Raw genomic sequence first — 22,204 nt, 5'->3', positions numbered from 1 at the left:
CTCCAAGTCAGGGACATTATCCTCTGGGGTAACCTCAGTCTCATTTTCCCCTACTAGGGCGGTCATAGGGAACTCCGGGTTTACCTCCTCTTCCCGACCCCCCAGGTTGTCTGAACCCCCTGGACGATTTGGCATAGTGGTCTTTTCCCACAGGTCCCAGAACAGGGGGCAGTCACGACCAATAATAGCTTCATGCATCAGTTTTTTAACCACTCCCACATTATGTGACAGGGTACCCCAGTCTGTCTTCAGAACCACCTGTGCCACAGGATACACCTTGGTGTCCCCATGGATACATGTGACCCCCAGATTTTTCCCAGGGAGCAACACATGAGGGAGAGAGGCTGAGATAAGTGTGACCAGGCTTCCTGAGTCCAATAGTCCTGCGGCAATAGTCCCATTAACAGTTAGGGTACACATTTGGGGTCCCTCCCCATTAGTGGGAACAGCGCTGCATGCTGGCTGCGCAAAGAGGGAACTGCGGCGGCCTGCAGAGCAGTCCATTGGCTCTGTTGTGAGTGGGCACTGGGCTGCCATATGACCTGGACCCCGACATCTCCAGCAAATGATCTCCCGAGAAGGCCCTTTGGTTATGGGTTCTGTCCCTCCCCTGGTCTTGGGACGACCCTCTCGAGAGGATTTCGGGGCAGATAACTTACTGTCCAAGTCCCTCTGGGCTCCCCAGTAGAGAGACTTATGGTTCTCTGGTCCCCTCAGGGATTTCTCCACAGTGTGAAACCTCTCCACCAGTCCCACCAGGTCATCTGCAGTCTGGGGGTCACCCTGTGCGACCCAGCACTGGATAGGTCGGGGAAGAGAGTGCATGAACCTGTCCATGACTACACGCTCCACCATTTGGGCTGGGGAACATAGCTCAGGCTGCAACCACTTCTGAACTAAGTGTAACAGGTCAAATAGCTGGGATCTTGGAGGTTTGTCCATGCGGTAGGCCCAATGGTGTACCCTCTGAGCCCTGACAGCCAATGTGACACCGAGCCGTGCCAAAATCTCCGCTTTCAACTTGGGGTACTCTTTAGCGTCCTGCAAAGCCAAATCATAATAAGCCTTTTGGGGCTCCCCGGTTAAATATGGGGCCAGGACTTCAGCCCACTGATCCGGCGGCAGCTTTTCCCTGTCAGCCACCCTCTCAAACACGGTAAGGAAAGCCTCGATGTCGTCCTCTGGCGTCATCTTCTGTAGAGCTTCCCTCACAGTCCTCCTGACTTTGTGTCCCTCATCCAGCATGGCTCCGGGTGGATTTTCCCGAGCATGAATGGCATCTGACAGCACCGCCATCTGCTCAATGAACAGTTTGTTAGTCTCCTGCTGGGCCTGCATTGCCTCTGTATGCGCCCTCTGTTGTTGGAGGTTGGCTTGCATTAGCTGTTTGATCACCTCCTCCATGGCTGCTGGTGTGGTCTGGCTCTGTACTGCAGCCTTGACCCAGGACATACAGAAAGTTCACAGGATTGCTGCCCGCATCCGAAACACCATATGTGGGGATGAGTTCAAATGGCAATATAAAAGTCTTTCTCAATATGCAGTTTAGCCAAACAGCAGTCCTTTTATTTTCAGCATAGAAGGGACAGCAAACTAAAACACTAATGGCTTGACTTCAGCAAAACAGAATATAAAGTCCAAGTGGACGTCACAAACTCACAAGTCCTTTTCAGTTGCGGGTTCACCCGCTAGGATGTGGAAAGGTGGGATGGCACAGCTTCCAGACACCCACCAGCTTCCCAGCTGACACACTCCAGCACTGCAAGTCCCACAAACTCCAGAGTTGGGACCACACCCTCAGCTCTGCTGAGCTACTTGGATTCTATCCAGCCACAGAAAACCCGGCCTGGAATACGTGGGAGCAGTCATCCCACCCAGCTCTAAGACTGCTCCAGTGAAAGGCCGGCCCGGATCAACTGTGCAAACAGCCATACTATTCAACAAAAAGTGTCAGTAACCTAGGGTTACTGACAAAAGCTACCAGCTCACTTCACCGAGGCCAGGCACCTCGGTGACACGTATCGGTCATCTACTATGACCCCTTGTACCTTCTCACAACACTCACACTCTTATGTATACACACCACACTTACACTCTTATGTATACACACACACTCACACTCTTATGTATATACACACACACTCACACTCACACTCTTATGTATACACACACACTCACACTCTTATGTATACACACACACACTCACACTCTTATGTATAAACACACACTCACACTCTTATGTATACACACACACACTCACACTCTTATGTATACACACACTCACACTCTTATGTATACATACTCACACTCTTATGTATACATACACACACACATTCACACTCTTATGTATACATACACACACACATACTCTTATGTATACACACACACTCACACTCTTATGTATACATACACACACACACTCTTATGTATACACACCACACTCACACTCTTATGTATACACACACTCACACTCTTATGTATACACACACACTCTCTCTCTCTCTCTTATGTATACACACTCACACTCTTATGTATACATACACACACACACATTCACACTGTTATGTATACATACACACACACTCACACTCTTATGTATACACACACACTCTCTCTCTTATGTATACACACTCACACTCTTATGTATACATACACAAACACACATTCACACTCTTATGTATACATACACACACAGATTCACACTCTTATGTATACATACACACACATTCACACTCTTATGTATACATACACACACACACTTATGTACACACACAGACACAAAACAGTTACCTCTCAGCTAGTTTGCGTGCACTTTCTGTCCTCACCATCCTGGGACTGTCATGGAGGAGTCTGCTGCTGCTGCTGCTGATGATGATGATGCAGCAGTGATGAGCAGCTGACAGGAGAGGCAGGGGCACACACTTCCTGGTCCCCCTGTGTGGTCTCTGCAGGCTGCCGTTCCTCACCTCCTCCTTCTCCCTGGCCCGACAGCTGAGCAGCTCCCAGAGCCTGGAGGATGTGCAGCAGGGGATGTGAGTAATGCTGCACAGTCCCCCATGCTGGTGTCCTGGAGCAGGTCAGACACCTCCTGGCTGTGGGAGCTCAGCCAGAGCAGTGTCCCGGCAGGGAGCCGCCCCTCCCCCCTCCTATGTACAGTAGCAGCAGAGGACTCGACAGGCCTGTGCATCTCCCGGCAGGGGGCTGATGTAATCACCTCCTGTATGCTGCTTCCGGTTCGGCCTGATGGCGCCCCCTGCTGTTTGGCGCCCTAGGCCATCGCCTACCCCTGCCTACTCTTTGTCCCGGCCCTGGCACTGACATGCCTGGCACTGATATGCATTCCAGCAGTCTTATACAGTACAGGAAGGAAGATGGTGGTGCACTGACTGTACAACTACTGTACTGTATATGCACTCCAGCAGTCTTATACAGTACTGTACTGTATGTGAAGCCTCTCCAATGCTAAACTTACCAGGTATAACCCAAAATCCAAGCTCGCTAAAACGTTCAGATACCGAGCAAATTTGATTTCTGAATGTTACTTACAGATAAATTTTCGTTTGAATACTGCGGTATTTACTGTACTTCAAGACTGGGTGCCCGAAGAGTTTGAGAACCAACACAAACTTTCCTTGAAAATACAGTTCGAGTTCCAAGCAGTTTGAGAACCGAGGTACCACTGAATTCTAATTCTAATAATGTAACTGATTTGTTACAACTAGAAGTATTATAAAGAGGTCACATATTTAATTTTATGTTATTTAAATAAATATTAAGAATTTACTCCTTCTGTCTTCTTACTCTGTAGTATGTGAACCCATTGAGGACTGATATAGATTTTTTAAAAGAGGAAAAAGAAAGTATTGATAAAGGTCATTTTCCAGATAGTGTGGTGTGCAAGACAAATCATTGCATTTTGTTAACATCCAACATCATTTATTTTCTCCAATTTTCCTCAAATTCAGTTTCTTTGAGAAAAAAAAGGTCATCCTGTGGTGAACTGCTTGTTCTGGGTGAATATCTTAATTGGGCACTATATACCAAAGAACTGGATTAATATTTATCCCGAGAGGAGATGTCGTTGGCCATGAAACTATTTATGAATGTGTCATTTCTTTGGCTTTGTTGTCTCTAAGCCAGAAAATGTTACTGGGTATGTAAATATTAAATTAATGACAAATAAAAGATTACTTATTAATGAATACCAAAGAAAGGTGATGATTTGGCAACACGCAGCACAGTTGAAAGTAATTTTCCAGTAACAAAGTGAGTTCGGGCCTAAAACAAAAAAAGTGTAGTAGTGAATAGGCTCTCAAGAAGTATACTCTTATAGAAGGTAATTGTGGTATATATAAGATAGAAGATATATATATATATATATATATATATATATATATGGATAAACATACAGTATGTGTGTGTATGTTGTCACATCCGTGGCCGCTGCACATATGTCTCGCCGCACTGATGCTGCCCCATCTTCTGCTCTGTGCCAGGGCTCCTCCTCCTCCGGCTCCCTGTCAGCTCGACGGGCGCATCCCTATCTCCTAGGGAGAGTGCGCGCTGGCTCTGCTATAATTTAAAGGGTCAATGTGCCTTTAATTGGCTGCTGCTCTGCAGCTCTCCTATAAACTGCAGTCCTGTCCCACCACAGGTGTTGGAACCTCTACATGCTTCCCATTAGTGTGTGGCCCAGCTCTCCTTTATCCATCCTGTGTATCCTGTCTGTGTATCCTGTCCTTATACTCCTGCCTGTGTATCCTGCCCAGCGGTTCCAGCCTGACGCAGAAAACCCATCCTGCCTTGGTGAAGACCAGCGGCCCCTTCTGCTAACTGGTGCGGCTTACGTCATCCCTAGTGGTGGCACAGGGAAACCACTACTCCAAGTGTTACGGTAGGCTCCAACCATGGATCCCGGCAAGGTGCCTGATGCCCGCGACATCGTGAGAGTACTCACTCAGCAGTCACAGCAGATTCCACAGCAGTCACAGCAGATTTAGCAATTGCCAGCCACCTTACAGCAGCATCAGCAGGTTCCACCAGTGTCTCCACCTCCGATGCAAGTGGACTCTCCTCTTGGTTAGACCCTACGTCTTGTGCAGCCGTCTAAGTATGCTGGAGACCCCAAGATGTGCAGGGGGTTCGTCAACCAGTGCGCTATGCACATCGAGTTCCAGGCAAACCAATTTACCACTGAGCGCTCTAAGGTCGCTTTTGTCATCATCTTCTTGGAGGGGAAAGCCTTGGCCTGCGCAGTATCATTGTGGGACCGAGATGACCCCAATACTGCAAATTTCCAGGCATTCCTGTCAGAGTTCCGGTGTGTCTTCGAGGAGTCAGCTCGAGCCTCATCTGCGGAGACCACCCTCCTCAATCTACGCCAGGGGAACTCCTCTCTTGGTGAGTACGCGGTACAATTCTGCACATTGGCAGCTGAATTGGACTGGAACAATGCTGCCCTGGTGGCCACTTTAAAAAAGGGTCTTCCGGGTGAAGGACATGCTATCCTGCCACGACCTCTCAACCTCTCGGAATGACCTCATTCATCTGGCCACCCGGATAGACGTCCGATTCTCTGAGCAAGAGGAGGAGGTTCGACAAGAACGCGAGTCACATCGTCCTCACCACACCTGTTGTCTGGCACCAATTTTCGAGAGGCTGTCCGTTTCTGAGCCTCTGCCTCAGCCTGGGGAACCTATGCAGGTGGAAAAAGTCAGTTTGTCTTCAGAGGAAAGAAGTCGGCGTCGGGAGCAAAATCTGTGCCTTTATTGTGCCAGCCCTGACCAGTTCCGTCTAAACTGCCATAAGCGTCCTCAACAACCGGAAAACTCCCTCACCTAGATCCGGTAGGAGAGGCCTCCCTAGGTGTGTGTACTTCCTCTCCATGAATATGCTTCTTAGTAACAGTCTTATCTACAGCTGGTCAGCCACTTCTATCCACTGCTTTCCTGGACTCCGGCTCTGCAGGCAGTTTCATTGCTGCGTCACTGGTAAAAGCTGTCTGTGGTTCCTCTGGCCAAACCACTGACTATATTCTCCGTCACTGGTGAGACCCTCATCAATGTCGTCCAGTACCAGACCAATCCCGTGACCTTGCAGGTGCGGGCGCTACACTCTGAGAAAATGGCCTTCTATGTCTTGCCCCATTCTTCTTTGTCCATCTTGTTGGGTCTACCCTGGCTGCAGCTTCATGCCCCCAACTTTGACTGGAAGACTGGGGAAATCTTGTTTTGGGGCCCAGATTGCCACAACCGCTGTCTGAAAACTATTCATTTCCGGACAGTGTCTTCTTCGTCAGATCCATCCAAGCTTCTGCCTGGCCTGCCGGCTGAATACCTAGACCTGGCACATGTATTTTCCGAGAAGGAGGCTGACACTCTACCGCCTCATCGGCCATATAACTGTCCTGTTGACCTTCTTCCAGGCACTGCACCTCCTTGTGGTAGAGTGTATCCCCTTTCGGTTCTAGAGACTGAGGCCATGGCTGCTTATATCAAGAAGAACCTGCAGAAGGGCTTCATCTGTAAGTCTACCTCTACTGCCAGTGCCGGGTTCTTCTTTGTCCAGAAGAAGGATGGATCACTCCGTCCTTGTATTGATTACAGGGGACTTAACAAAGTGACTGTGAAAAATCGCTGCTACCCCTTGCCTCTGATTTTGGAGGTATTCGATCGCCTCCGAGGAGCTCGAGTCTTCACTAAGATGGACCTCAGGGGGGCTTATAATGTGATCAGGATCCTAAAGGGCGATGAATGGAAGAATGAAAAGGGCAATGAATGGAAGCAGTGGCCACCCGAGGCTGAACAAGCATTTGCCAATTTGATCAGGATCCGAAAGGGCGATGAATGGAAGATCGCCTTCAACACCAGGGATGGGCACTACGAGTATCTGGTCGTGCCTTTTGGTCTGTACAACGCCCCAGCGGTGTTCCAGGAGTTTGTCAATGACATGTTCTGAGATCTCCTCTACGTTTGTGTCATTGTGTACTTGGATGTCATCCTGATCTACTCCCCTTACCAAGAAGAAAGCCGACCCCAAGCAATGGCCACCCGAGGCTGAACAAGCATTTGCCAATTTGATCAGGATCCGAAAGGGCGATGAATGGAAGACCGCCTTCAACACCAGCGATGGGCACTATGAGTATCTGGTCGTGCCTTTTGGTCTGTGCAACGCCTCAGCGGTCTTCTAGGAGTTCGTCAAAAAGAGGAGACCTGCCATGACTTTCGCTCCAGGTGATAAAGTCTGGTTGTCGGCCAAGCACATTCAATTGAAGATCCCAAGTTACAAATTGGGCCCACAGTTCCTTGGTCCATTCACGGTCCTGAGGCGCATCAATCCGGTCGCCTATAAACTACGCCTGCCTCCTACCATGCGAATCCCGAACTCTTTCCATGTCTCATTCTTAAAACCAGTGGTCCTCAACCGTTTTTCCAGTAAACTCTCCTCTTCTCCACAAGCAATCTCTGATGACATCTATTCTGTTAAGGACATCCTGGCAATGAAGACTGTTAGAGGAAGACGCTTCTTTTTGGTTGACTGGAGAGGTTTTGGCCCAGAGGAGAGATCCTGGGAACCCAAAGCCAACATCTTAGATCGGGATCTCATTAAGAACTTCTTGCAGGCAAGAAAGCGGGGGAGGCCCAAGGGGGGGGGGGGTACCGTCACATCCGCGGCCGCGGCACATACTGTACCTCTCACCGTGCCACTGCTGCCCCATCTTCTGCTCTGTGACGGGGTTCCTCCTCCTCCGGCTCCCTGTCAGCTCGATGGGGGCGTCTCTGTCTCCTAGGGAGCGTGCGTGCCGGCTCTGCTATCATTTAAAGGGTCAGTGTACCTTTAATTGGCTGCTGCTCTGCAGATCTCCTATAAATTGCAGTCCTGACCCACCACAGGTGTTGGAACCTTTACATTCTTACCATTAGTGTGTGGCCCAGCTCTCCTTTATCCAGCCTATGTATCCTGTCCTTATACTCCTGCCTGTGTATCCTGCCCAGCGGTTCCAGCCATTCCTGGTTCCTACCATCTGACTGCTGTCTCAGTTCCAACTAAGCCACCTGCTGAGTGCCTGTCTATCTGCCTACTAGTCTCCAGCTGCACCTTGCCACCGCTACTAGCAAGCCAAGCCAGGGGTAGCGACCTGGGGGTCGCCTGCCGCAGCAAATCCATCCTGCCTTGCAGCGTGCTCTGGTGAAGACCAGCGACCCCTTAGACTCCGCTCCCTGTTGCAGCTTACGTCATCGCTAGTGGTGGCACAGGGGAACCACTACTCCCATCGGTACATATGTGAATAATTAGTATTTGGATATGTACATAAGCAATATTGAAAATATAATAAATAAAATAAAAATCTTATATCTCAAAATCTATGTAAAGGCTATGAATAAAATCAAGTGTTCTTTGGCTCTGTTATCCTTTTACCATTTTAGCAGTCTGCTCGCTCAGTCCGCTCACATTTTCCTCAGTAAAATGTGGATAATTGACATTTGTCCAAATACTACAAATACAAATTATTCACATACACACACATATGTACATATACATATGTGTGTGTGTGTGTGTGTATATATATATATATATATATATATGTATATGTACCTTCTATCTGATATATACCACAAGTACCTTCAAAAGAGCATCCTTCTTGAGAGCCTACTCACTACTACATTCCTGTATTGTCTTTGGGCGCAAAGATAGTAGTGCACTTGAAGTAGGCACTTCTTATACTGAAAGGAGACCTGTCCCCCCCCCCCCCCCGCGCCGGGGTGACAGGCTCCCGACCCCCAGATAGATCCCATTATAGTTACCTCATGTCGCTGAGTCCTGCTGCCGGAGCCGGTCCCGGGACGGAGATATCCCGGTGAGAAGCCGGCGCGCGCGCTGTGGAGATGGGTCCGGCGTCCATAGAGAATGAATGGAGCTGTGCATGCACAGCAGAGATGAGTCCGGCTCCATTCATTCTCTATGGATGCTGGACCCATCTCCACAGCGCGCGCCGGCTTCTCACCGGAATATCTCCGTCCCGGGACAGGCTCCGGCGGCGGGACTCGGCGACATGAGGTAACTATAAGGGGATCTAGCTGGGGGTCGAGAGCCTGTCACCCCGGTGTGGGGGGTGACAGGTCCTCTTTAAGGGTAGGTTGTAGCAAAGATATACACAATTTAAAACAGAAAAGTGATTAACGTTTTATTTTAGATTTTTTTGTCAGTTGTATTCCTCTACAATCCATAGGCATAGAGATGGAAGCAGAAGCCTACTGATGCAGTAAATAATCAGTATACAGAATTGTGTACATATGCTGTTGTTAAATGTATAACATTTGTTTTATTTAATAAAAATTTACCTTTTAACTAATATATAGTCAGAAAATGACCCATTAAGTGGACGAGTACATTTTAATATATTTTTTTCTCTACATGTTTAAAAGGTCATGGCACTTTCATTTTTTCACCTACAGACCCATATAAGGTATTATACTTACGACACCCATTGTATTTCGTAATGATATACTTAATTGTTCTGTAAAAATATGCAGTGCAACCCCCAAAATTAGCATAAATACAACAATATCCAATTTATAGAACTATAAAAACTTACATAAAATTAAATAAAATAAATGTGCTTAAATTTCCTCTATTCTAATTCTTATAACGTTTTATCGTTTGGTCTGTAGGATTTTTGGCATCATGATCTGTAGATTGTATTAGTATTACACTTGTGTATATATGACTTATTTATCACTTTCTATAAAAAAAATTTTGGGATGTGATGTGACATCTTACACTTACGCCATTTATTGTCTGCGTCAGCTATTAGTGGTGGCTATTTATTGGTCTGCTATTTATTGGTCTGCGTCGGCTATTAGTGGCGGCCCCGGCTGAGGCACCATGTATAGAGAGAGCTCACTTTATAAGCTCTTTCCATACCCATTTACTGGTGCCATAACTTATGTCATGTTTCTTTAAGGGGTTAAATAAAGCTGCAATATTAAAAATATTTTTATACATTATACATACAGATATTCCATTATCCTGACAGGTAGGATTATGTATTATTATATTATAAAGATAACACTTACAATATAAAGCTGGAGGTAGATAGCACAGGATCCCTAAATGACAATATGTATTGGACACTCCTTTCGTACTCCTACAACCTCTGCACAGGTCACAGACCAAGTCTTTCTCATAGACTTCAATGAATCCTCTCAAGACTACAGGCTCCTAAGGTCCCATGTCTGCTGTTAAACACAGTGATATGTGAGAAGTTTTGATGAGCAGGCAGCAGCGTTCAGCTGAGGGCTGTTTACTTGTCTCCTCATCACCGCTTGGCTTTCCTTGGAGAGCAATGTGAGCAGTTTACAGATTTACATAAAGCCATGTTACACTTACGGTACACTTTTAACAGCGACTGCAGGGTATCCCTGTGCAGAGAATGTGCCTAGGCTCCCATAACCCCATAGAAGTGAATAAAGTACAGTTACATCCAGTGACTCACAGTAGTCGTCTTGTCTAATTGACGCTTTTTTTATGATCGTCTGATTTTTGGCTCCTTGCTCCAGGACCAGCCCCACATTTACACAAACTCCCATCTGTGTTGCCCAACACAATAATAAGACCTACTCTGTGCTATATAGTAGCTATCTCCCCATCTTTGTTCCCATATAGTAGTTTAATCACCTCTACACCCTTTGTACCTCCATAGTATACAGGCACCCTCTGTTCCCCCATATAGTAGTTAAGCTAATCTCTGAAGCCATGTAGTGTAATGGTCCTTTTACACGGAACGATTTATCGTTCGAATTTGCACGATAACGATCGAATTCGAATGATAATCGTTTGTGTAAACGCAGCGAACGATCAAACGACGAGCGAGAAATCGTTCATTTTGATCTTTCAACATGTTCTCAAATTATCGTTGGTCGTTCGCAAAAAATTTGCAGATCGTTCCGTGTAAACAGTCCTTCACCGATTTCACCTATGTGTGAGATAGGCTTAAACGATCGCATAACAATTTTTTCGTACTATGTACCGTTCCGTCTAAACGCTGATCGTTATAAAAAAAACATTGTTCATTCAAAATCGTTAATCGTGCGATCGGGCGAATTATCACTCCGTGTAAAAGTACCATTAGGCCTCCTCTGCACCTTCATATACAGTCATGGCCAAAAGTTTTGAGAATTACACAAATATTATATTTTCACATGATCTGCTGCCCTCTGGTTTATATGTGTGTTCGTCAGATGTTTATCACATACAGAAATATAATTGCAATCATATTATGAGTAACAAATGCTTATATTGACAGTAAGAATGAGTTAATGCAGCAAGTCAATATTTTCAGTGTTGACCCTTCTTCTTCAGGACCTTTGCAATTCTCCCTGGCATGCTCTCAATCAACTTCTGGACCAAATCCTGACTGATAGCAGTCCATTCTTGCACAATCAATGCTTGCATTTTGTCAGAATTTGTTGGTTTTTGTTTGTCCACCTGTCTCTTGATGATTGACCACAAGTTCTCAATGGGATTAAGATCTGGGGAGTTTCCAGGCCATGGACCCAAAATCTCTATGTTTTGTTCCCTGAGCCATTTAGTTATCACCTTTGCTTTATGGCAAGGTGCTCCATCATGCTGGAAAAGGCATTGTTGATCGCCAAACTGCTCTTGGACGGTTGGGAGAAGTTGTTCTTGGAGGACATTCTGGTACCATTCTTTATTCATGGCTGTCTTTTTAGGCAAGACTGCGAGAGAGCCGATTCCCTTGGCTGAGAAGCAACCCCACACATGAATGGTTTCAGGATGCTTTACAGTTGGCATGAGACAAGACTGGTGTTAGCGCTCACCTCATCTTCTCCGAATAAGCTGTTTTCCAGATGTCCCAAACAATCAGAAAGGGGATCCATCAGAGAAAATGACTTTACCCCAGTCCTCAGCAGTCCACTCCCTGTACCTTTTGCAGAATTTCAGTCTGTCCCTGATGTTTTTTCTGAAGAGAAGTGGCTTCTTTACTGCCCTCCTTGAGACCAGGCTTTCCTCCAAGAGTCTCCGCCTCACAGTGCGTGCAGATGCACTCACACCTGCCTGCTGCCATTCCTGAGCAAGCTCTGCACTGCTGGTAGCCCGATCCCGCAGCTGAATCACTCTTAAGAGACAGTCCTGGCACTTGCTGGTCTTTCTTGGGCGTCCTGGAGCCTTTTTGGCAACAATGAAACCTCTCTCCTTGAAGTTCTTGATGATGCGATAGATTGTTGACTGAGGTGCAATCTTTCTAGCTGCGATACTCTTCCCTGTTAGACCATTTTTGTGCAGTGAAATGATGACTGCACGTGTTTCTTTAGAGATAACAATGGTTAACAGAAGAGAAACAATGAAGCCAAGCACCAGCCTCCTTTTAAAGTGTCCAGTGGTGTCATTCTTACTTAACCATGACAGATTGATCTCCAGCCCTGTCCTCATCAACACCCACACCTGTGTTAATGGAGCAATCACTGAAACTATGTTAGCTGGTCCTTTTCAGGCAGGGCTGCAATGATGTTGAAATGTGTTTTGGGGGATAAAGTTCATTTTCTAGGCAAATATTGACTTTGCAAGTAATTGCTGTTAAGCTGATCACTCTTTATAACATTCTGGAGTATATGCAAATTGCCATTTTAAAAACTGAAGCAGTAGACTTTGTAAAAATTAATATTTGTATCCTTCTCAAAACTTTTGGCCATGACTGTAGTATATAAGCCCCCTGTGCCCCCATGTGGTATACAGGATTTCTCTGTGCCCCCATATCATATAGAGGCCGCCTTAATGTCCTTACATCGTGTATTAGGCCCCTCTGTGCCCATATATAGAATATACACTCACCGGCCACTTTATTAGGTACACCATGCTAGTAATGGGTTGGACCCCGTTTTGCCTTCAGAACTGCCTCAATTCTTCATGGCATAGATTCAACAAGGTGCTGGAAGCATTCCTCAGAGATTTTGGTCCATATTGACATGATGGCATCACACAGTTGCCGCAGATTTGTCGGCTGCACATCCATGATGCGAATCTCCCGTTCCACCACATCCCAAAGATGCTCTATTGGATTGAGATCTGGTGACTGTGGAGGCCATTTGAGTACAGTGAACTCATTGTCATGTTCAAGAAACCAGTCTGAGATGATTCTAGCTTTATGACATGGCGCATTATCCTGCTGAAAGAAGCCATCAGATGTTGGGTACATTGTGGTCATAAAGGGATGGACATGGTCAGCAACAATACTCAGGTAGGCTGTGGCGTTGCAACGATGCTCAATTGGTACCAAGGGGCCCAAAGAGTGCCAAGAAAATATTCCCCACACCATGACACCACCACCACCAGCCTGAACCGTTGATACAAGGCAGCAGGGCCGCCGATAGGGCAGTACAAGTGGTACTGCCGTATGGGGCCTGGACCCTAAGAGACATGGGGGGCCCGCCGGTCGCCGCCCCCCCGTCCGCTACGCTAGGGGGGCCCGCACGGCCCCCCTTGCCAACTGTTTTTGAGCATCCCGAGAAGCTGCGGCCGCGCAGCTTCTCGGGATGCACTGATCGCTTTAATGTTCCGCCCGCACAGTGAGCGGGCAGAACATTAAAGCGATCAGAATACAGGAGAAGGACCTGTCACCGTCCTCCTCCTGTATTCCCTCCCATAGGCTGCCGGCACTTCATACCAGCAGCCTATGGGAGGCCGGGCCGTGATCATGTGCCTCTCCGGCAGGCGTGATCATGTGACGTCATCACGCCTGCCGGAAGTCCCCTCCCTGCGGCTCGCAAGATGGAGCCCGAAGAGGAGGAAGAGCTGCTGCCTGCAACAACAGCGCGGATTAGGTGAGTAGGATGTTTTTTTTTTTTAGGGGCACCTCTGGGGGCATTATTAGTTCATGGGGGCACCTCTGGGGGCATTATTAGTGTATGGGGGCACCTCTGGGGGCATTATTAGTGTATGGGGGCACCTCTGGGGGCATTATTAGTGTATGGGGGCACCTCTGGGGGCATTATTAGTATATGGGGCACCTCTGGGGGCATTATTAGTGTATGGGGGCACCTCTGGGGGCATTATTAGTGTATGGGGGCACCTCTGGGGGCATTATTAGTATACGGGGGCACCTCTGGGGGCATTATTAGCTCATGGGGGCACCTCTGGGGGCATTATTAGCTCATGGGGGCACCTCTGGGGGCATTATTAGTATATGGGGGCAACTCTGGGGGCATTATTAGTTCATGGGGGCACCTCTGGGGGCATTATTAACTCATGGGGCACCTCTGGGGGCATTATTAGTGTATGGGGGCACCTCTGGGGGCATTATTAGTGTATGGGGGCACCTCTGGGGGCATTATTGGTGTATGGGGCACCTCTGGGGGCATTATTAGTATATGGGGGCACCTCTGGGGGCATTATTAGTGTATCGGGGCACCTCTGGGGGCATTATTAGTATATGGGGCACCTCTGGGGGCATTATTAGTATATGGGGGCATTATTAGTTCATGGGGGCACCTCTGGGGGCATTATTAGTATATGGGGGCATTATTAGTTCATAAGGGGCACCTCTGGGGGCATTATTAGTATATGGGGGCACCTCTGGGGGCATTATTAGCTCATGGGGGCACCTCTGGGGGCATTATTAGTATATGGGGGCACCTCTGGGGGCATTATTAGCTCATGGGGGCACCTCTGGGGGCATTATTAGTATATGGGGGCAACTCTGGGGACATTATTAGTGTATGGGGGTACCTCTGGGGGCATTATTACTTTATGGGGGCCACCTCTGGGGGCATTATTAGCTCATGGGGGCACCTCTGGGGGCATTATTAGCTCATGGGGGTACCTCTGTGGGCATTATTAGTTCATGGGGGCCACCTCTAGGGGCATTATTAGCTCATGGGGGCACAGCAGGGAATCCTACATACAGGGGGGCACAGCAGGGGATTCTACATACAGGGGGCACAGCAGGGGATCCTACATACAGGGGGCACAGCAGGGGATCCTACATACAGGGGGCATCCCACATTCCTACTCGCTTTACTGCACATAACACCAAACAGCGCAGTTACTATGGGAGCCTACAGGGGGGAGAAAGGAAGCTGCTAGAAATGTGCGGAGCCTAAATTGTTTGTCTCGCAGGTTCTGAAAAGATGAAACATATCTGGAAGGAATCATCATGGAGGTCTGGGCCGGATGGAGAGGAAAAGGGAAAGTGACTCCTCAGATCAAAGAAGACGTCACCTGTGAGTCCCTGTATGACACTTTTCTTATTTTGTAGAACATCATTTAGTAGGGGTGCCCCGAGGTGACAGCTACTACATTATCTGTACTCAGAGATATCGCTGTGTTATCTGTGGTGTTACATAGGACTGCAGGTGACATCTACTACATTATCTGTACTCAGAGATATCACTGTGTTATCTGTGGTGTTACATAGGACTGCAGGGGACATCTACATTATCTGTACTCAGAGATATCACTGTGTTATCTGTGCTGTTACATAGGACTGCAGGTGACATCTACTACATTATCTGTACTCAAAGATATCACTGTGTTATCTGTTGTGTTACATAGGACTGCAGGTGACTACTACATTATCTGTACTCAGAGATATCGATGTGTTATTTGTTGTGTTACATAGGACTGCAGGTGACATCTACATTATCTGTACTCAGAGATATCGCTGTGTTATCTGTGGTGTTACATAGGACTGCAGGTGACATCTACTACATTATCTGTACTCAGAGATATCACTGTGTTATCTGTGGTGTTACATAGGACTGCAGGGGACATCTACATTATCTGTACTCAGAGATATCGCTGTGTTATCTGTGGTGTTACATAGGACTGCAGGTGACATCTACTACATTATCTGTACTCAGAGATATCACTGTGTTATCTGTGCTGTTACATAGGACTGCAGGGGACATCTACATTATCTGTACTCAGAGATATCACTGTGTTATCTGTGCTGTTACATAGGACTGCAGGTGACATCTACTACATTATCTGTACTCAGAGATATCACTGTGTTATCTGTGGTGTTACATAGGACTGCAGGTGACAGCTACTACATTATCTGTACTCAGAGATATCGCTGTGTTATCTGTGGTGTTACATAGGACTGCAGGTGACATCTACTACATTATCTGTACTCAGAGATATCACTGTGTTATCTGTGGTGTTACATAGGACTGCAGGGGACATCTACATTATCTGTACTCAGAGATATCACTGTGTTATCTGTGCTGTTACATAGGACTGCAGGTGACATCTACTACATTATCTGTACTCAAAGATATCACTGTGTTATCTGTTGTGTTACATAGGACTGCAGGTGACTACTACATTATCTGTACTCAGAGATATCGATGTGTTATTTGTTGTGTTACATAGGACTGCAGGTGACATCTACATTATCTGTACTCAGAGATATCGCTGTGTTATCTGTGGTGTTACATAGGACTGCAGGTGACATCTACTACATTATCTGTACTCAGAGATATCACTGTGTTATCTGTGGTGTTACATAGGACTGCAGGGGACATCTACATTATCTGTACTCAGAGATATCGCTGTGTTATCTGTGGTGTTACATAGGACTGCAGGTGACATCTACTACATTATCTGTACTCAGAGATATCACTGTGTTATCTGTGCTGTTACATAGGACTGCAGGGGACATCTACATTATCTGTACTCAGAGATATCACTGTGTTATCTGTGCTGTTACATAGGACTGCAGGTGACATCTACTACATTATCTGTACTCAGAGATATCACTGTGTTATCTGTTGTGTTACATAGGACTGCAGGTGACTACTACATTATCTGTACTCAGAGATATCGCTGTGTTATGTGTGGTGTTACATAGGACTGCAGGTGACATCTACATTATCTGTACTCAGAGATATCACTGTGTTATCTGTGCTGTTACATAGGACTGCAGGTGACTACTACATTATCTGTACTCAGAGGGATATCACTGTGTTATCTATGCTGTTACATAGGACTGCAGGTGACATCTACTACATGATCTATACTCAGAGATATCACTGTGTTATCTGTGCTGTTACATAGGACTGCAGGTGATATCAGGTGATTTCTCCAGGTTGCAGAAGTTCAAACTTCATCGTGCCCTGGTGTGCTGGTGTCTGTATACATGTGTGCTGGTGTCTGTATGTGTGTATACATGTGTGCTGGTGTCTGTATGTCTGTATACATGTGTGCTGGTGTCTGTATACATGTGTGCTGGTGTCTGTGTGTGAGATCAATTCTAGAGAACTGGCTCATATACCCCATTTTCCCCAGTGGCTTAAAATGTAACCTCTGTTATACAGTTATAAAATTGAAGAACCTAAATGTGAACAAGGTGCAATTCAAATAGACACTTACTTGTATAGCTGTCTCTTGTGCTCTGTATGCAGTGCATTATATTCACCCTTGCAACGTACAATTTATAGCGTGTCTACAAGCCCAGCGGGGCTCATTATGATGGAGACTAAAACTTATACAAGAGTGGGGTAGGGGTTCCCCTGTATTCAGAATGTTGTTGAGTGCTAAGCAATGCCCCGTCTTAGATTATTGAATTTCGAGGGTCTATGCAGAGCAGGATAAAGACACCTCTGCTGCACAAACAGGATCTCCTAGAAAGCGTTCTCACCACCATGTATTCGCTATCACTGTCTTGGGTGAGCTAAACTAGTCTGCCTGGGGGTGGGGGGTGGGATTTGTATATGCTCACTAACATGGAACAGCCTCATTATATTAGCCTTATCAACATATTCTATGTTAGTGAGCATACCGTGGGGGGGGGGGGGGGGGTATATTGGTGAACATATACAAATCAAACAGCCCCCCAGACCCTCGAAATTCAATAACCCCAAACGGGGCATTGCCTAGTACTCAACAGCATTCTGAATACAGGGGAACCCCTACCCCACTCTTGTATAAGTTTTAGTCTCTATCATAATAAGCCCCGCTGGGCTTGTAGACACGCTATAAATTGTACGTTGCAGGGGTGAATATAATGCACTGCATACAGAGCACAAGAGACAGCTATACAAGTAAGTGTCTGTATGGTGACATTTAAATTGCACCTTATTCACATTTAGTTTCTACAATTTTATAACTGTATAACAGAGGTTACATTTTAAGCCACTGGGGAAAATGGGGTATATGAGCCAGTTCTCTAGAATTGATCGGAACCAAATTATACCTCCCAGCAAGGCGTGGGGCGAACACACTATTTTTTTTTTTTTATTAATGTGGGGGGCCCAGACACTTTGGTTGTATGGGGCCCCGAAATTCCTGATGGCGGCCCTGCAAGGCAGGATGGATCCATGCTTTCATGTTGTTGACGCCAAATTCTGACCCTACCATCCGAATGTTGCAGCAGAAATCGAGACTCATCAGACCAGGCAACGTTTTTTCAATCTTCTACTGTCCAATTTCGATGAGTTTCCTGTTCTTAGCTGAAAGGAGTGGCACCCGGTGTGGTCTTCTGCTGCTGTAGCCCATCTGCCTCAAAGTTGGACGTACTGTGCGTTCAGAGTTGCTCTTCTGCCTACCTTGGTTGTAATGGTTGGCTATTTGAGTCACTGTTGCCTTTCTATCAGCTCAAACCAGTCTGCCCATTCTCCTCTGACCTCTGGCATCAACAAGGCATTTCCGCCCACAGAACTGCCGCTCACTGGATGTTTTTTCTTTTTCGGACCATTCTCTGTAAACCCTAGAGATGGTTGTGCGTGAAAATCCCAGTAGATCAGCAGTTTCTGAAATACTCAGACCAGCCCTTCTGGCACCAACAACCATGCCACGTTCAAAGGCACTCAAATCACCTTTCTTCCCCATACTGATGCTCGGTTTGAACTGCAGGAGATTGTCTTGACCATGTCTACATGCCTAAATGCACTGAGTTGCCGCCATGTGATTGGCTGATTAGAAATTAAGTGGTAACGTGCAGTTGGACAGGTGGACCTAATAAAGTGGCCGGTGAGTGTAGACCCCCTTAGTAAACGATGTTTACTTAATGCCTTTTCTTCTCTCAATAGCCAAAGCCTTTGAAATAAAGGATAGCCTTAGACCATGGCTTCTTATACTGGACCCTCCACAGACAGATAAGGGTAATGCCTGGCCTTTACCATACAGACTGACATAATAGCTAAACTTCACTATCTGTAGTTGAAGTCAATTTACCATTTATTTCTCTGAATTCTGTATAATAGAAATAGCTGTGGGAGTGTATCTATCTCACTTTTGAGGCCCACCTCACAGTTTAGGAAGGACTGTCTAAGGCCATAAAATTTATCCGTAATATATCTGCAATTATGGACAGATTTATATTCCATTGATTTCTATCTGCCTATTCCCACATCTGCAAGTTTTGTGGATCTGTGATGCAAAAAAAAAACATGTCCTAGTGCAGATCGTAATTGTGGATATATCAGTAAAAGTATAGAGTGTGTTTTTTTTTCAGGAACAATAAAGTGATATTATGAAAGTGTCACTGTCATTTTGCAAAACTTTTGTAATGTTATACAGACATGTCAAAAGTTTTGATCGGTCCGATCTAAACGTTCACATCCGTATTGATCGGGAGAATGATCGGGTAGAGGACTGCGCTGCAGCGAATCCTCTTCCCACTCTGTGTCATTATAATCAGTCGGGCTCCATAGAGCTGTATTATAATCCCGAATGGTCATGGGACACAGAGTCGGGAGAAGACTGCGCTTAGTGAGGTCTTTTCCCGATTCTATCTACCAATCAGTACGAGTCTAAACATTTAGACCTGGACCAATCAAGACTTTCATTATGTCATTATGTGGGAGTATTATTGGTCTTTGAATAGTGCATTTTTTTCATTAACAGCGTGGAGGCAACATTTAACTGTGTGGATATTACTGGGCGGCACATTTACACCATATCCCAGCCTGGTTAGCGCCTTTGGCTTACACAAAGTTGATGATGCTTGAGAAATTGTGGATAGCTCCTGTACACCCTAATTCCCTTTTATGGGCTACCCTGAATGCGCCCCTCCTAGGGCCTGTTTTAGGCTCTATAACCCACACCAGGCATGTATGGTGTACCTGTATCAAAAGGTTCCCCCTAGTTTCTGAGCACTCTCCCATGACTTCCTTTCTTTTTCACCCAGGTTTACTGAATAGTCTGACTGGCATGACTAGGGCATGGCACGCCAATAAATTATTTCGGTTTGCTGACATTGCCAGCCCTAGAGACAGGACTCTTTTGCCGTTTTCCACCTTGGCTGCCGACTATGACCTACAACCTACAGCACAATACCAATACTTTCAGATTAAACATTTTATGTTCACACTTTTCTCTACCACCAAGGTCTCCCTCCCTACAGATTTTGAGAGGCTATGTAAAGCAGGGGTCTCTACAAAAGGCCTCATCTCAGACATCTATCACATTCTGAAGAGTCCTTCCTTTGTTGAAGACATTAGGTATCCATATACTCTTTGGTAGGCAGTTGCCCCAATCTGTCTGGCGGGTGATATGGGATAGAGCAGCTAAGACTTCTATCTGCACAACCTATAAAGAGAATCAATACAAATTAATGCTTTTTTGGTATCACACGCCAGAATTTCTGTATGCTATAAACCCATCATTGACTAACGTCTGTTGGAGGGGTGGGAGAGGTGTGGGCACCCTCCAGCATATCTACTGGTCGTGTCCATTAATAGCCTCTTACTGGTTGATGGTGAGGGACTTGTTTAAGGAAATTGTCGGCCTAGAGGTCCCCTTGGATCCTGTATTTTATTTATTTTAATGTTCCTGCTACGAAACTAGGATGCAACACTACGAAACTTCTGCTCCATATTCTTACAGCAGCCAGGTGTTTAGTAGCTAGGTTCTAGAGGAGAACGGTGGCCCCCACTGAGAATGATCTTTTTGCATATAAATTGGATATTAGGAATATGAAGCAGCTAACTGCTATGATAAATAACAGGCTTGATCATCTCAAAAAGGTCTGGAACTTCTGGGATGTCTATTGGGCGGAAAAAAAACCCGGCTCACGCTATGATCCCTCGTGTCGGGCAATCCTAACTTTCCTTAGACTTCCTTTGTGTTTTCCCCTTTTTTGGCTTTTGTCTTGTCTTCCCCCTACACTTGATTTTTGTAAATACTGTTATAGAGGTTTTATACATGCCATGGTCATTGGATTTCGAATTAGGTTTAATGCCACTTATGTAATGCCTCTCATTTTCATTTATATTGCACAGTTGTTGCTTTATTTTTTATTTTATTTTCTGTATTGTAAAAATATAAACTTTCAATAAAAATACAATTAAAAAAATAAATAAAATAACAATGTGTGGTTATAATAGTTCATCTTCAAGATTTTTGTGTGTCAATATTATGACACTAGCAGTAATTCAGGCTTGACCCCTTGTATACTGACTGTGACTAAAGGTGGTCATACACCTTCAATAACTCCTGGCTGAACAATCATTCGTCTGACAGTTATATCTCCGGTCCTCCCCAGAAACAGGAATGTCCAGCACAGCAAAGTGCACAATCCTCTTGCTGCCTGACAGATATAAGGCAGCAAAAGTGGCAGAATACGCACGCCTCATCTCCCCGCGCTGAAGAATGAACATGTTTATTCTTCAGCATGAAGAGAAAAGCTGCGCGAGCCTCTTTTAGACTTTCATTATGAGGCTGGCTGGGAAAAGTGGCCATGTTTTTGTAGCGCTGGATAATCCCTTTAAAAGGGGTTATCCAGAGCTACAAAAACATGGCCACTTTTGCCCCACTCTTGTATACAGTTCAGGTGTGGTTTGCAATTAAAGGGGTTATGCAGCGCTACAAAGACATGACTACTTTCCCCCTACTGTTGTCTCCAGCTTGGGCGGGGTTTTTAAACTCAGTTCCATTGAAGTAAATGGAGCTTAATTGCAAACCGCACCTGAACTGGAGGCAACAGTAGGAAGAAAAGTGGCCATGTTTTTATAGCACTGGATAACCCCACTCACTTGTTGCAGTTTTCTCGATGGACACCAGAGCCCAAGTACAGGGGCCCAATGCCACCGTCTCTTCAGCTCACCTGAGCCCCTTACCTGCCCCGGTTCTCTATGTCCCTGCCCAGTATTAGTTGAGCATCAGTGCATTGCAGGTTTTCAACTGGGGCAGGTGGATGGACCACCAAATCAATGGGAACGTCAAAGAGCAAGTAATTACTTCA

Source organism: Dendropsophus ebraccatus, chromosome 3 (genome assembly GCF_027789765.1).
Source record: "Dendropsophus ebraccatus isolate aDenEbr1 chromosome 3, aDenEbr1.pat, whole genome shotgun sequence".
In the NCBI taxonomy this organism is placed as follows: domain Eukaryota; kingdom Metazoa; phylum Chordata; class Amphibia; order Anura; family Hylidae; genus Dendropsophus; species Dendropsophus ebraccatus.
Note: the sequence above shows the minus strand (reverse complement) of the source record.